Source organism: Grammomys surdaster, unplaced genomic scaffold (genome assembly GCF_004785775.1).
Source record: "Grammomys surdaster isolate TR1022 unplaced genomic scaffold, NIH_TR_1.0 1166, whole genome shotgun sequence".
NCBI classification, from domain to species: domain Eukaryota; kingdom Metazoa; phylum Chordata; class Mammalia; order Rodentia; family Muridae; genus Grammomys; species Grammomys surdaster.
Window position 1 is genome coordinate 2,448,096 of NW_021605585.1, and position 4,938 is coordinate 2,453,033.

Sequence of the window (4,938 nt, forward strand, 5' to 3'; positions counted from 1 at the left end):
GAAGTTGTGGATGGAGGAGTGTGAGAAAGCTGGTCCCATTTCATTCGCAATCAGGAAGCAAGACGAGGAATGTCAGAATCAGTTTGCTTTCTCCTTTTGTTCAGTCCAGGATCTCAGACCATGAAATGGTGCTGCCCAAAGTGAAGAGTCACAAAACTGGCTCAGTTAGTCTCATGTGGATTCTTTCTCATAGGCTTGGCTGGAGGCTTGACTCCTAAGTGATCTTACATACTGTCAGGTTGACAATCGACGTCAACCGTCACAACAAAGATGGATCCAGACTGTGACAGTTAAGATGCAAAGGAATCTACATTTTTATGTCTATCTGGATTCTGGTTGTAGATAACATTCCAATACTTATAAATAGTCATAGCACCAAATAGAGATACACAAATGAATAGAGTAAAATGAGGAAATCTAAATAATATAGGTTGTATCATCCAGGTATGGTGATTCTAGCACCCAAGAAGACAAAAGGAAGATTGCTGCCAATTTGAAGTTATGTTAGGCTACACAGTGAATTTGATGTTTGTCTGGCCCACATACCAAGACTTTGGTTGTGATATAACACTACACAACCACAGATATTAGCATTGGGGGAGACTATGTAGAGAACACATTGATTCCTTCTATTTCCACTTCTACCTGCATTAAGGCTAGTTCTCGTGATGCAGTTTTCTCTAAGAGAGGGAAATCAGCTAAGTTCACTAGTGAACTTTTGCAGGAAATAATTACACCAATTCTCTTTCAGAAGACAGTATAACAAGAAATACTTTCCAAATGCATTCAACTAGGCCACCATTACCATATTATAAAAAAATCAGTTAGTCAATACAAATAAAGAGAAATTCTGAAAGTAATACAGTTGAATCCAAAGACTCACACATACAGGGCAGGGGAGACGGCTCTGAGAGTGTGAGCATCTGCTTTTGAAGCATGTGGACCTGAGTCTAAAGCCCTGGCACCTGAGACATAGCCCCACCAGATATGGTTGCCTCAGACTGCCATTAACACTGGGAGGTGGAGACTGGGAGCTCACTGGCTAGGTCTACCTGGATAGGAAAGGTGAGATTAGGATTCAGTAAGAGATTCTATGTCAGGTGAGGAGCAATAGAGAAAAACATTTACACCCACTTCCAGCCTCCACCCGTGTGCACATAGCCATACATACCTGTGTATGTGCACGTGTCTGCACATGCATGCGCGTACACACACACACACACACACACAGAATCAGTCAATCAATCAATCAATCAGGTAAACAATCAAATTTATGAACCATGACCAAGTGGGACTTATCCTAATTGTGCAAAAAAAAAGTTGGTTAGATATTCAAACATCAATTTATGTAACAATAAAGTGACAGGTTAGAGAGCAAACAGCACACAAGCATGTTAATAATACAGAAAAGGTATTTGACAAAATCCAATATCCATTCATGATCATATATGGCCATAGTGGATACTTGGCATCATCTCTATGTGAAAACCCATAGAACACACAGCTCCTACAGCGAACACAAACTGTATGCTTTGAGTGATAATGCTGTGCCATTCATTGTAGAGTCACTGACTATAATGTTCTTCTGGGGTGTGGGACATCAATAGAGGGGGTACTTGTGCGTGGGTAGGGAGAGTGTTCTTCTTTTTAACACTGATGTAAAAAATAAAGCTCACAGCAACAACAAAATCAAGTAGCATAAAAAGCAGGGAGACTTGTGAGCAGTGGCTCTGTGTTCTCCTGGAACCCCTGTGGCTCTCTGGAACCCTACTGGGGAGAGCTCGTTTCTCAACAGTGATTTCATAATGACCCTAGCACAGTACACTAGTTGTTTCCCTCACACTCGTTCAATCATGAATGTGGATGGAGTTTTCCAGAGGCAACATGACATGTGATATTGCAACAGAGGGCATGTGGCAGCAGCTAGGGCAGTTCAGCTGTCCCCAGTTAGGCAAGACGCTAGAGAGACTTTGAAAAAAAGAAAAAAAAAAGAAGTTAAACAGTAATTGTCTTCTCCCTGTGTCCATTTTGGTGAGGACAGTAACTGGTTTTGTTTGTTTGTTTGTTTTTAAATATGCTGGTTTAGCATGTAGTTTATTATTTTGAATAAGAGATAATAAGCATTTTCTTAATTAAAAAAAAAAAGGAATGTGATGGGCTTGCTCCTCTGTGAAGATTAACACACAAGTTACAAAGGTGCCAGTGTGGATTATCACTTCTGAATGAGTGTTGAGGAATCTCAAAGGACATGAACCCTGCTCACAAAAGAAAGCAGAGGTTTCTCCTTAGCGGGAGGGATACTTGACAGAAGGTCTAGACCTGGAAAGTTTGCTGGGAACGGAGAAGACACTGAGCAGAGTACACAGACACTACGCAAGCAAGTCCACTGGGCAGTAAAACGAAGCCAGAGGCACAGAAAGTGAAAGCAGGAGCTGTCAGGTAGGATGGGTCAAAAGTATGTGTATAAGTGTGTGTGTGTGCCTCTGTGTGTCTCTGTGTGGATGTGTGCGTGTAAGGTGTGTGTGTAGTGTGTAAGGTGGATGTGGGATTAGGAGACTCAAGTTCAGTTAAATAGAAGAGGTTGTTCTGTTGCTACACTGTTCTTCTGAGTCAGGTTTATGTAGCTGTAAATTATCTGCGATAACTCCTCCCATTTTATCATCTAGTTTTATGAGTTTTGACAAATGCATGTAGTTGTTTAGACAGTATCACAGTCAAACCATAGATTAGTTTCATGAAAAGAAAAATTATTTTTGGTCCTTCATAGTCAATACCAAGTCTATCCCAAGAGCCTGGTAGCCAATGCCGTATCTTTTTCTTTTTAAGAATGCCATATAAGTAAAAGAATTCGCTTTTTAGAATTGTTTCCTTGACTTATAATCCATTGAAAATTCATATCAATAGTTTTATTTTTTAATTGCTGGAGAGAAGTTCATTGGATTTTGTAGCCATTTCTACTAATCTATGGATGTGTGTGAGTTGTTTCCAGTGTTAGGTGCTCATAATGTTTTGTTTGGTTTGGTTCGGTTCGGTTCGGTTCGCTTTGCTTTGCTTTGCTTTTTTGTTGAGACGGGGTTTCTCTGCATAGCCCTGGCCGTCCTGGAACTCATTCCGTAGATCAGGTTGGTTTTGAAATCAGAGATTCTCCTACCTCTGCCTGCTGGATGCTGGTATTAAAGGCATGCACCAACACCATCAAATTTATGAATACAATTTTATACACATTGCTCTATGGGGATTTATGTGAGCATGGATTAGGAAGTGGTTTTACTAGAGGAAAGATGGTAGAATTGGTTGAGGAAGACAGGAATAGTCTCAGCTTAAGCTGTGTGCCTGCTCTTGTTATAATCTGTATGTAGGTGATTTGATTTAATGACTGTCGCTGCAGGATTCCGAAAAATCAATACTTTTCTAGTCAATTTTGCTTACAAGGGACATTAAGTTAGCAACTGAGATCAACTTGACAGCTTAAGCATCAAAGACTTTCTTCGGGATGCAGAAACCCAGCGGGAAAAAATACACAATCAAACAAGAGCAGTTCAAGAGAAATCCTTGGTCTTTTTCTCCATGAATCACCATGGTGGTCAGTCAGAAAGATTATAGCTGATGCAGCAAAACACCCAGAGCCAAAGTTTCATCACCAAACTAAGAGCTCAAGCATAAACCACTCTCTAGAGGCTGTTAAATGCATTTTAAATGAACTGTTTTCCAAGTAACAAGTCATCATACAAAGGAAACATCTTTCTCTGATGGAAGTTCTGTCTATAGGTGAGAGAATGACATTCTGGAAGGAACTTCCAAGAGTTGAATCCCATGTAATAACACATGTATTACTGAAAGAGAATAAAACTTACCCTGATGTCATCTAACATAAATGGGTTTCCTGGGAACATGGGAGACGACAAATGTGATAGCGTCACATAAGTATCGAGACCTGTTATTCTCAGAGCATGTTCTGAGCACCATCTTGCTATCCTATTGACTATGAATGCCAGGAGCCTTGTCCTGAGTGATCATTCTCTGGGTAGAGTCTAGCAAACACTCTGTTTCTAACTCTTCTACGTTCTTGGGCTGGGGGTAGCAACTAAGAGTTATATTTTTAATTTATTATTTCTAATTAAAGTACATATAGACCACTCTATCACTTTATATCATCAAAACTGAAAATTTTTGAAGTGTATTTGAGCCAATAGAGTAATAGACTCTTTGAAATAAAGGAAACTAGAAATATGGTTCATCCAGTTCTCCAACAAATCCCTCCCAAAGTTGCTCTTTTCCTAACCCCTCAAAGCTTAAGTATTTCCAATATTCTACAATGTCCAAATTACTTTCTGAGATTCCATTCAAATTTCATTTTCTCTCTGAAGCCCTTAATCAGAGACTTTTAAAAAGCCCTTCCTCTGTCCCTGTATGTCATCTCCACCTCTGCTGGAGCCTTTGTCCAAGCACACTGTTACTTACTCTTGTTTCCATTGCTGCTCCACGCTTGCTTAAGATCAATAATTCTGCTGTCTTCATTCCTTGTAACTTCATTTCTTTAAACAGTGCCTAGTTTGTACCAAGTACCCAATAAACATTTTTTAGCCGACAGTGACTCACTAGCTCCTGAAGCAGCCTGTTCCATTTGTCATTTATAAACTGTTCTAACAGAGTCTTCTTCTTTTCCTCCTCCTCCTCCTCTCCCTTTCCCCTTCCCCCTTCTTCCTCTACTCTTCTTCTCCTCCTTCTCTTCCTCTTTTCTTGCTTCTCCTTCCTCTCCTCCTCCTCTTCCTCCTCCTCCTCCTCCTCCTCCTCCTCCTCCTCCTCCTCCTTTTCCTCCTCTTCCTCCCCCCCCATCTCTCCACTCCCCCTTCCAGGCTGATCTTGAACTCACAATGTAGATAAGTATAAATATAAACACTGGAACCTACAGATTTCATCTCTTAAGTGCTGGGATGT

At 40.5% G+C, this 4,938-nt stretch overlaps 1 long non-coding RNA gene across 1 annotated transcript in view; it reads left to right on the forward strand.

Annotated features, from left to right (window-relative positions):
- Positions 1-2,175: 2,175 nt before the first annotated feature.
- The window catches only part of LOC114635198, a 9,965-nt gene continuing 7,202 nt past the window's right edge, over positions 2,176-4,938 (forward strand). The window contains exon 1 of the long non-coding RNA XR_003713430.1: positions 2,176-2,439. This is a non-coding gene — a long non-coding RNA (uncharacterized LOC114635198). The remainder of the gene's footprint in view (positions 2,440-4,938) is intronic.